The sequence below is a fragment of the Elephantulus edwardii genome, unplaced genomic scaffold (genome assembly GCF_000299155.1).
Source record: "Elephantulus edwardii isolate Elephantulus edwardi_28Jun2011 unplaced genomic scaffold, EleEdw1.0 scaffold00204, whole genome shotgun sequence".
Taxonomy (NCBI): Eukaryota; Metazoa; Chordata; class Mammalia; order Macroscelidea; family Macroscelididae; genus Elephantulus; species Elephantulus edwardii.
In genome coordinates, this window is record NW_006399954.1 from 1,355,345 (window position 1) to 1,368,074 (window position 12,730).

Here is a 12,730-nt window from a genome sequence, read left to right on the forward strand (position 1 = left end):
CTTCCTCCCTGGAAGATGAAATGAATATAGCTTGAATGTTGGAAAACTAGAAATTGTAAAAAATTAAATGGAACACATAAACATCAACATTCTAGGTTTTAGTGAAACGAGATGGACTAATTTGGCCACTGTGAGTTAGATAATTATATGACATACTATGCTGGTAATTAAAAAAAAAAGACAAATGGTGGTGTATTCATAGTCAAAAAGTCAATTTCAAGTTCTATCTTGAAACACAGTGCTGTGGGTGACAGGAAAATGCCCATACCCATACAAGGAAGACTCATTAATACGAATATTATTCAAATATATGCTCCTACATCTAGAGCAATAGAGGAAGAAATTGAAAATTTTTACCAAATCTTCCATTCTGAAATTGACCAAACATGTAATCAAGATGCATTAATGACAATTGATGACTGGAATGCAAAAGTTAAAAACAAAAAGAAGGAATAGTAGTTAGAAAATATGGACTTGGTGAAAGAAATGGGACTAGAAGTAGAATGATCAGATTTGTATTGTCAATGATTTATTATTTGCAAATACCTTTAAAAAAAACCACAAATGGTGACTTTACTCATGAACTTCACCTGATGGACTGCATAGGAATCAGATTGACTACATCTGTGAAAGGAATTGTTTGAGAAGCTCAATATCAGCAGTCAAAACTAGGCCAGGGACAAACCATCAAGTACTTACATGCAAGTTCAAAGTGAGGCTGAAGAGAATTAAAATAAGTCCACAGTAACTAAAATAGAATCCTTAATCCATCCCATAGTTTTGAAGCCTTAAACATCAATGACCAAAGGCCAGACGAATTGTAGGATGATGTCAAGGATATCATCGATGAAGAGAGGAAAATGTCAATACAAATACAGAGAAGAAACTAAAAACTGAAATGGATTTCAAAAAGAGACTCTGAAAATTATACTACACCATCAAGAAGCAAAAACAAAATGAAAACACGCTGAAATCAAAGATCTGAACAGAAGATTTCAAAGGGCAGCTTAAGAAGGCAAAGAAAAGTATATAAGGGATGGTGCAGAGACCTGGAATTATAGAATAAAAAAAGAAATCACTCTGTACTTCTCAATCTGAAAGAACAGAAAAATAAATGTAAGCCTCGAATCATAATATTGAAAGATGCTATGGGCAATGAATCAAATGACCTAGGAAGCATCAAAAGAAGATGGAGAGAATTCACCAAAAAGAACTGACTGACACTGGAAAATTTTTGAAAGTATCATATGAGCCAATGATAATGAACGAGGAAGTAGAAGCTGCATTGAAGGCATTGGCAAAAAAATAAGGCCTAGGAATCCGTAGGATATCAATTGACTTGTTTGAATTAGCAGATGCAGCCCTGGATGCACTCACCTCTCTATGCCAAAAAACTTGGGAGACAGCTATCTACCCAATGGATTGGAAGAGCTCCATATGTGTTCCTATTTTTTAGAAAGGTGATCCAACAGAATGTGGAAACTATCAAACAGTATCATTAATATCATGTGCATGCAAAGCATCAAAAGATCATTCAAAGAATGGCTAGAACAGTACATAAATAGAAAACTGACAGAAGTTCAAGTAGGATTTAGAAGAAGCTATGGCATCAGGAATATCATTGCTGATATCATACAGACCCTGGCTGAAATTAAAGTGATACCATACAATTAATCAATTCCATGCACTTACGTGTCTCTCTCTCTCTCTCTCTCTCTCTCTCTCCCAACCCCCCCCCCCCCGATGTTGAATCCAGTGTAAAAGAAAGTAAAAATCTTTTGATCTAAAACTGAGGTCACCCTGATTCACTTTAAATGACTATTGGCTAGAATATTGCCAGGTATAAGATGTTGTTCTATGAGTTGACTTTTACTCAAAGTGACCCTATGTAAAGTATCTCTGAATCCTGCCTATTGTGAGCCAGTTTCAAGGTCTCCACCACACCTATCCCCATTAACTCAATTACGGTGACAGTCTATCTCATCCAGGGTCTTCTTGTCCTTCTTCAAGGGCTAGTTCTTCCTGGCAATGTACCCAAAGTACGTGAGTCAGAGCTATAAAATCCTTGCCGTCAAGGAGTAACTTGGTTTCACTCTTTCCAGGGCAGACCTATTGGTTCTTTTGGTTACCCATGGTGTATTAAACACTTTTCATACCACAACTCAAAGGCATTGATTCTTCTTCTCTCTGATGCATAGCAGGTAATTACAAAGAACACGGCCTGGATGAGATGCACCATGGTCTCTAGACTGGCATCATTGCTCTTTAGCACCCTATAGAGATCCCTACAGAATGGGAGAAAGATGGACATTCTCCTGCTTTGAAATTGACAGCCAATGAAAATTTACTGAAGGATCAGCTATGAGATCTGACTGGACAGTACATAACAACAATAAAATATATGTTGCTTGATTAATTAATTTGTGATTTCTATAGTTTAAGTCCACTTGCTATACAGAAGTAGCTCATGTGAAGCTGAACCTTGTGACCCTAATGCACCAAATACGAGAATGGTTACTCATGGTGGACAGTTTTTGGTAGAGCTCCCGATTCAAACAACCTTGGGGGCAGGACTGGAAGCCACTTCTGAAATAGCTTGCCTCTAGAGACCCTATGAACCTGGAGAAAGGATAAACGTTATACAAGCATTCAGGTCTTTCATTCATAGGGTCACTATAAGTCGCCTACAACTTGACAGCACTTAACAACATAGCATAGAGAGAGATCTGTTGGTCTAGTGGACAGAAAGTGATACTACCAAGCCAAAGGTGGGTGACTTTACTCTGTGGCCCTCAGGCCTGTTTTTAATTGTTTTTGGTCAAACATTCTTCTAGGTCATATAGCCCTGGTCTGTCCACTTGCTTTTACAGAGGTAACTTGTGGTTGCTGTGAAGCTGAACACTGTGACACTGATATGTCAAATGCAATAATGGTTACCATAGTGAACAGTGTTTAGTGAAGATCCCCAATTAAAACAAGCTTGGAAGCAGGACTGGCATCCACTTCTGAAATAGCTTGCTTCCAGAAAACCCATGAACCTGGAGAAAGGATGAAAATTATACAACCGTGCAGGTCTTTCATTCGTAGGTCTTTTCATTGTCGCTATGATTCGTCTACGACTTGACAGCACTTAACAACAGCAAAAAACATCGCTTAAGTATAAATTCTTCAATCTAAATCTAAAACTAATGTGCTTGTTTCTAACAGCTAAGTGAAATATCACTGGGAAAATAGAGAATGTAACAATGTCTGCCCACCTCTTCTCCTAACTTGTCAAAGTCCACACTGTTTACCATCAGCTGTATAGCAAGAGTCTGCATTTCCCTGTAGAATTTTGTGCCTATAAAACTCTGTGTGGGTATGAGTGTGTATGCCTGGAAGATGTTTATAAGTTATTTATAGAAGATAGATCTTACCGGTGTTTCTAGGGGTCCAGAGTCAAAGAACATCATAGTCTTTCTCTTATCTGTTTCTAGGAGTTGCTGGAAATTTAGGAGTTTTAGAAATAAAATACAACATAATCTCCTTGTATAAGAACCCCATAGTAAATACCTTTGGAATGGTAGTAGCCACCTTGAACTGACCTTCTTTCAATGACTGAAAGTTTTCATATCTTAAGAAAGATTAATCTACTTGCATAACTGGATTTGAAATAACTTATTATATCATATAGAAGATTATTTATACATCCTGCGATATGAGACTGTTTTTAAAGCATGGAGGGATCTTTTTGAAAGGTAGGCATTCACAAACATATTTTACTTAAAGATTCATGCCAATTTTAAGGGCTGTGTTATATTCCTAACCTTTATTAATGCATTTTTTTGGGATAAAGGAATCACTGACTTTATTTCTAATAACAACAAATTCTTATTTTTAAAATCTATTCATTTTACATCAATTCTTAGCTTTTTTTTTTAAAAAAAGGAAGTTATCTTTTACAGATTAGCAAAAACAGAAGATGGAATTAAAATCTTAATATTTCCTCCGGCCCATTATTCTAGATTAAAACAAGGTTATGAGAAGATTTCACAATACAAGAACAGAAATATTTCACTATCTTCAAGCAACAGCCAATTGATTCCAACTCATTTAAAACCCATGCATGAGGATGCCCACTGTCACCTCTTCTATTCAGTATAATATTGAAAGTGCTTGCTAGGGCAATACAACAAGAGAAGAATATAAAAGGCACCCAGATTGGCAATGAGATGGTTAAACTATCATTATATTCAGATGATATGATAGTGTACACAGAAAACTCTAAAGACTCAACAACAACAACAACAACAAAAACCTGTTAGAGCTAGAACACAAATTTATTAGAGTGGCAGGATCAATATCCAAAAATCAGTGGGATTCCTCTACAAAGAAAACTCAGAGAAGGAAATCAAGAAAGCAATACCATTTACAATAGCCAACCACAAATTAAGATACTTGGGAGTAAGTCTAACTAGAGATACAAAAGTCCTGTACAAAGGAAACTACAGAGCATTTCTGCAAGACACAATAAAAGACCTAAAGAAATTGAAAAATGTGCCCTGTTCATGGATAGGAAGACTCAATATTGTGAAAATTGCAATCCTCCCGAAAGCAATATACATGTTCAATGCAATCCCAATCCAGATACCAAGTTCATTTTTCAAGGAGATTGACAGGGAAATCGTCAAGTTTATTTGGTGAGGAAAGAGACCCTATAAGCAAAAACCTCCTGAGAAACAAAAATGAAGTGGGAGGCATAGCACTCCCTGACCTCAAAACTAACTACACAGGAGTAGTAACCAAAATAACATGGTACTGGTACAATGACAGGTACACAGACTAATGAAACAAAGTTAAGAACCCAAAAATAGACCCAGATATCTATGGTCAACTTGATATTCGACAAGGAAATCAAAACTATCAAATGGGGAAATGACAACATCTCCAATAAGTGGCACTGGCAAATTTGGACCGCCATCTGCAGAAAGCTGAAGAAAGATCCACAACTCACCTCATATACAAAAGTCAACTCAAAATGGATCAGAGACCCAGGAGTAAAACCCCAAACCATGAAGCTTATAAAAGACAAACAGGAGCAATCTTGGAAGGCTTAATCTATGGTGTAAAGAGATTGCCAAATACAGCCAATATACACAATCTAAAGAGAATAAAATTGATGAACAGAACCTTCTAAAGATTAAATCCCTGTGTGCATCAAAACTTTTTTCCAACATATTGAAAAGAAAACCTATTGACTGGAAGCAAACATTTGACAATACAAGCTCAGACAAGAATCTCATAACACAATTTTACAGAATACTACCGGGCCTCCACAAGAAAAAGACTTACAATCCAATTACTAAATGGGCAAAAGGCAATAGAAAGGATTTTCACAAAGGAAGATATTCAAATGGCCAACAGTCACATGAAGAACTGTTCAATATCAATGGAAATAAGAGAGATGCAAATCAAAATCACAATGAGATACCATCTCACTCCAGTAACAATGGCAAAGTTTAACAGGACAACAAATAATAAATTTTGGAGAGAATGTGGTGAGATAGGAACTCTTATACATTGTTTGCAGGATTTTAAAATGGTACAACTACTCCGGAAGGCACTTGGATGGTTCCTCAAAAAGCTGAACATTGAGATTCCATATGACCCAGCTAGTCCACTGTTTGAAATATATTCTGAGAAAATGAGAAATGAGGTACAAACTGGACTTGTACACCAATGTTCATAGCATTGTTATTCACCATAGCAAAAACAGGAAACAGCCCAGATGTCCAACCACAGCTGAATGGATTGAGACGTTATGGTACATTCACACAATGGAATACCATGCAGCACTCAGAAGTAATAATTTTGTACATATTATTTAACTTGGGAGGGACAGGAGAGCATTATGCTGAGTGAACAAAGTCACATAAAAACAAATACTGTATAAAACCATTATACAGTAGATTAAAAATTATAGTAGAATGAGTATGAGGATCCAAGGGGTGGGATTTGAGTGGAAGCAGAGGGGTGAGGATGTGCAGGGGGTGGGGGGTGATTGTAGTGGTGAATTAATCATGGGGTCACACAATTTGATGGGGCTTAGGGAAATGGGAAGGAACTAGTATGAGAAACAATGTATTCAAATTTTGTAAATAAACTAGTATAATTTTTAAAAATATGATTAAAAAAAATTATGCAAGCCAGATAGGATATGGGCACCAAAGAATTTTCACTGGATGGTTGGGGAATTTTTTGTTTTGCTTTTGGGGTGTTTTTTAGAAGTTGGTAATTTGGATTTTCTGCCATTGAGTCTTTGAAAAATATGGAGCCTCTGAAGATTGCATTAGCAGCCAACTAGGTTAACCATTTGTACCACCCAAGAATGTGGGTTAGTACCAGATCCATGTTACTGAAGCTAACTTATGTGAGAGAAGTTAAAGGCATTGCTTAAAACTTTAGTACTCTTTTTATATTTTTTTTTCCTTTTTGGCCTTTAAGGAAACAGTCTTGACATTAGAATTTTAAAAGTGAAGTAAGCACTCTAGTCAGTTCTTTTCCATTTACTTAGATTTGAGGGAGTTGGCTGCCAAGCTAAAAAAGCTCTAATGTATTCTCCTCATTTCAAATACATCAAAGGAAGAATGAAAAGCTATTGCAAGTAAAGTTTTCAAAGCTTTTTATTTCTTTCTACTCTAACTTTTTTAAAAGCTAACTATTTAATGGAAATGGCTACCATATAGTCTATAGACTATTTGAAAATAAGGGAAATCCATTTGATGCTTTGGGAAGAGTAACTTTGCAACTTCAAAGTACTTCTAATTCAGATGCCTCCTAAAAGTGATACTATGGGTTACTACTTTTAAGACCAAGAGTCCACACTTGAACGGGGGGAACTGCATTAATGCCAGATAAATGTAACTGCTGCTGGAATCTCAGAAATTTCTTAACCTTAGCAACCCATATTGGCCACTATTACTATTCACACTTTCATCTTTTTAATGCATCCCACCTTTAAACCTGCCTGTTAAATTTTGGAGAGTATTCATTCTCATATTGTGACTTCTGACTACATAGAAGAAATGAAGAATTTTTTTTCCCCCAGAATTTTTCAAAGGCTAGCATTCTCCCGAGTGACATATTCACCACATTGTCAAACAACTTCTAGCCATCTGATACATTTCAGATGGATTGCGGAAGACTTGACATGGTCACTCTGATGCTAAAGAGTGAACTGAACAGTGTGAAGCTGATTCCAGCTGGTTTGCCATGCAAAGGGTCCTTGGCATGCTTAGAAACTGATCCTCTCCCTCAAAGCCTTGGGATCTCTAAAATCTAGCAAGAACGATCCTGTGGGAGAAGAATACATAATTTCATTTTCTATTGCTGCCATAATCAATTACAACAAACTTCAAGGATTATATCAACACAAATTTGTTATCACTTGATGTGTTGGTGGGAAGTCCGCAAATGCACATGGTTTCAGCTGACTTCTCTACTGAGTCCCATGATGATGTTGTTGCTGCTGTTGTTGGGTGCCATCGAGTCAGAATTGATCCATAGCTGACCCTCCAGTAGATTTTCAGAGGCAATAAATTGCACGGAAAGAGATTGCTTATCCTTCCATGGAGCAGCTGATAGATTCAAAGCTAGTTTAATTTAAGATTGCAGCACAGCTTCTACCACTAGACCACCAGAGCTCCCTACTGGACCTCATTGACAGTGGATTAGCAGACCTAGTAATAGCTTATCAAGAGTCATGGGAGGGAGAGTGTATATTGTAATTAATAGAAGGTCTGCAAATGTGGGGATCACCTTTGCACACTGTTGATGCTGTTGATGGGAAGGAACTCTTCTTTCTTGGAGTTGGTGAAGGTAAAGTGCTGCTATTCTAGCATCTTCTTAGTTTGCAGCAATTTTCTGAGTTTAGAACAAAAGTGTTTTCTTCTTTTAAGGGCCTCTACAATTAGGCTGCGTCTTCCTACATAATCCTGGATATTGTTGTTGTTGTTGTTGCTGCTGCTGTTGTTGCTGTTGTCAGGTGCCTTCAAATTAACTACAACTTGTAACAAGCTTTTAAAGAGCAGATCAAAATCTTACCCTATCTTGCACTATGTCATTCTTTCTGACATACTCGAGCACATTACTCTGTCAATTCATTTGTTGAGACTCTTCCTCTCTCTATGACCTTGTACCTTTCCCAATGTGATGTCTTTTTCAAAGGGCTGACTGCTTCTGGAATATATGCCCAAAGTATGTGAAACCAAATCTCATCACCCTTGCCTCTAAGGAACATCTTGGTTACACTTCCTCTAAGACAGACTTGTTTGTTCTTTTGGCAAAACATAGTATATCTAATGTTCTTCAACAACACAACAATTCAAAGTCATTGATTCTTCTGTTACCTTTCTTCATTGTCCAACTTTCAAAAGCATAGGAAGCAATTAAAATATCAAAGCCTGCACACACACCTTAATCTTTAAACTGGCATCCTTCCTCTTTAGCACTTTTGTAGAGGTCCTTGCCAGCAGATTTTCTCAATGCAACATATTGGGAAGACATAATGGGAAAGTTGGAGGGTCAACAAAAGGGAAGATCCTTAATCAGAGTTGAGGAGGATGATGCAGTACAGGGCAGGTTCAAATGTGTTGTTCATAGGATCTTTACGAGTTCTCATTGATTACAAGGCACCTAACAACAACTACAAATAAGGGTGAAGGTGTGGTGATTTTGGATGTGCATTCTACCCAATCCAGGGCCTAACTAGAAAATACAAACAGTAATCTCTTAGTGAGGAGAGGCCATAGTTAGGGATGGCAAGATTTGTGGTGTGGGACAGAATAATGGCAATGAGACCATCTACCTATATTTCAGAAAAGAGGAGGCTCAGAATGCACAAGATGGATATTAGGACACGGGCAGACCTTACCTTCATGACATTGACTTGCTAAGTAGAACATAGGTTCTTTTATGTATTTGGCTATTGCTCATTTATTTATTTACCTGGTTAGTTAGCTGTTGACTGGGTAACCAGTTCCAGATGGTTAACAGCTGTTGAGTTAATGCTAACCGATGGCAATTTAGTGTGTGTCAAAGTAGGCACACAGGAACGTGTAGTCACACTGACACAGTAGTGTGACAGTGTCAGAGTAAGGTTTTCAATTGCTGATTTTCTTTCTTTTTAAAATGTCATCAGGTCTTTCTTCCTGGATATTTCGTAGTGGCTCAAATCATCAAACTTTAGTGTAGCAACTTAGTGTATGAACTGTTTTCTCCACCCCAGGAAACCTAGATTTTACTGTCCCAAGACTCCCTGTTCCATGGTCAATCTGTTCTTTAATTAAATCACACTGGGACCCAATGCCTTCTCCTTTGAGTTTCCTCCTGTTTCGGTCCTGTATGTTCACGTCCCCTTCATATTCCATTTCTATCCCATCAAGGTTGGGGTGAGAATGAGAAAGACTGGATGAATTATGTATACTGCATTGAAACAGATGAGGGAGAAAACCGTTTAAAAGCAATATATTATAGGGCATGATGATTATCATAAAAGTTCAGAATGAAGGTTGCAGAGTTGAGTATACTCGGAATGAGTGTGGGGGGATGTGGGGGAATTGTATAACAATAAAGGAATTTTTCTTTTAATTTTCAAAGAGAGGAGTGAACTGGGGTGGGGGGATAAAAGTGCAACAATGAATGAATGGAAATCCAAAATCTCTGTAAATGTTCATTAAAATTAATAATAATTTTTTAAAAAAAGACAAGGTGTGGCTTCCTTTCTTGACTTTCAGTTTAGACTAACGTCTCTGGGTAGTTCCTTTCTGAGCTTCCAAGTGGACCACTTTCCACTTTCAAAGTCCTTATGTCCCTTGGTATTGAATCCAATTCTTTACCAATGCAACTGAATTCAAAGACGGCAATAGTTTATGCTGTTTCCCCTTGAAGTTGATCCTCCTACATTTTATATCTGGATATGATTTTCATTTCTTCTGTCCTTTTGTCAATTAATTTTCTTCAAATAAGTTTTCTAAATTTATTCCCAATATAAACTGAGACTAACAGGAGTTCTAGAGTTCTACTTCTTGATTTTGTGTGACTTTGGTTACATTTTGTACATAAAGTAAATGTTTCAAAATGTTGGAAATGCCTTTTGCCTGTCATCTTCAGTCACAAGTAAGGACCCTTGAGATGCCTTCCCACAATACTATGATCCCTCAGAGAACATCTCCCTCACGTCTCAGGCCAGGGAAAGAATCAGGATATCTGCAAGACTAAGAAACAATTTTCTGGTTACCCATTGGAAAAGACTGGCAGTAATTGTTAACCAGAGGAAGAATCTTTTTGAGAGTGATAGTATTGGTAGTCCCAGGAACAGCAAGTCTTACTAATGACTTCTTGTTTTAAACCTACATTATCTGTCTTTCTCAAACATCAGATGTTACAGTGAATGTAGAAAGTGAAAGTAAGAAAGTAGGGCCAAAGCATACAAGATTTTTTAAGCCATACTTAAACATTTTATCTCCATCCTGAGTTTAAGAAGAAATCAATGAAAGGTTTTAGATAGAAGATGACATGATCAAATGTGTATTTTCATCACTTTGGTAGAAATGTGTGAAATAGTGAGGTAAAAATGAATGAGAGGTCTCTTTACTAGTCAGTTTAAAAGATGGAAGTGACTTGGACTAGTAAAGAGATGTCAATGAAGTCATGTGAATGAATACTATGAATACTTAGGAAGTGAGATCAACAGAACTTCTTTTAGTATGACTATTAGAAGGTGAGAGAGAAGTTGTCAAGGATGACTCCCAGCTATTTGGACTGTCATCAACTGAAAAGGTAAGAGTTCATCATATTCTGTAGGAGGACAAGTTTTGTTTCATTTTATATGAGAAGTAGATTAGAAATTGTTTTGATTTTGTGGAGATTTATATACCTTGGGATACACTCAGGTGGAGGTGGAATGCAGGAAGTTAGTCACAATCAGTCTAAAACATGATGTAACATATGGTAAAATACACCCATTCTTATTTTTCCCCAGTGCTTATCAGATTGTAATAAATAGTCACAACTTCTTCATGTCCCTCTCATCAAGAATCAGAGTATAGAATGTTTTTCCAACTTTCAAGTCAGAGTTGGCCACTATGAACAATGCAATATTAGCAAATATGACTCAATGTTTGTTCATTGAGATTGCCCCCTTTTGTTTTATGTACACCCAGACTACGTAAATGCATCTTATATTACTAGAGGATGAGAATCCACATGAAAGGGAACAATGGGAGCCAGACTGCTTCTACCCATGCGAGAAAAGCAGACCTGTCACAGGACCACAACACACAAGTGAATCCAACTAAATTCGGTCATACTGAGCCTGACCAAAAGAAACATCTAGCTGACTCAGAGAACTATGGGTAAAATAAAAGGGTTCTTATTTTAAGTCAATCAATATTTATGTCATTTGTTACATAGAAAAAGCTAACTAGACTTTATTACTTAACTAGACTTTATTACACAGAGTAATAAAGTCACTAGCTATAAACTGAGCACATTTTCCAGACTCCTTTGCAGCTACATTTGTTAATATGACCAAATTCTGGCTTGGTGGGGGTGGGAAGATGTATTGGAAAGTGCTAGAATTTTGTTATTATAAAATCTAGTTTCTATTTTCTATTCATCTCCACACTACCTTCTTTATCTGTGTTGCTTGAGCTTCAGTAGAGATGAGAGATGCTTTAGTCACTGTTCTGAGACAATGGTCCCTTACAGGAAAAAGGGCACACACAACCTAGGCATATAGTGATGTGAGTGGAAAGAAATCTAAGTTCCTACATACTTTATGAAGAAGAAGGCTAGATGAGCTCTTGATTACTTACATTCACATAATCTGTGAGGAATAAATAATTTCTGTGTTGTTTAGTCACTCTAATCTTAGATTCATTTTATAGGAAAATCTCAAGTTTAAGAATTACAGACATTATAGAATTACTAACCATTCCAATTTAGAATGTGCTGTACTTGGTCTGTAAAAATGAGTGTTCTAAAGCACCCATTTTTGCTCTCATGGTTGTACCTTAATGCAAAACACCGTCTAGCTGTTTTGGTATGGTTTTTCTTTGACTTTTCCAACTCTTAGCAGCCATCTGAGATTTTAGGAAAGTCTATAGTTGTGCAAATTGACACTTTTCTGTTGTTAAGCTAAACCTCACTCATTACACCAGCACTGGACAATCTAATTAAGCAACAAGATGAACTTTAAAATCAGTCTTTTCACTTGGAAACTTTCCTCCTTTCTCTTTCTTTACAGAAACCCCTTTTTTAAATAATAGCTAACCTATGATGGATTTTTTCAGCAAAAATACTTTATGATTTAACAAATTATTCACTGATTTGATATAGTGTGGCTTTTCCTCTGGCAATCGGCTTTGTATTGCTTTTCTCCTTCTTCACCACTCTGAACAGTCACTAATAGTGCATTGGAACTGTAATTATATCTGAGGAATTCTGTATAGATTAGAGAATGTTGAAATGAATTATTTCTGTGCTGAGTTTGTGCTGGTGTATGTGTGAACTGAGTGTCTTGGGTGTTTTCATACACTAAAATTTTCTGATAGAGGAAGCTTGATTAAGAATGTTCCATGCTGGGAGAACGCCGCCGCCAGATGGGGTTCCACCACGAGAGGGGCCAGGAAGAGACCCAGGAAGAACAACAGCCAGCCACCTACCGCGGAACTCCAGAGGAGCAAAGACT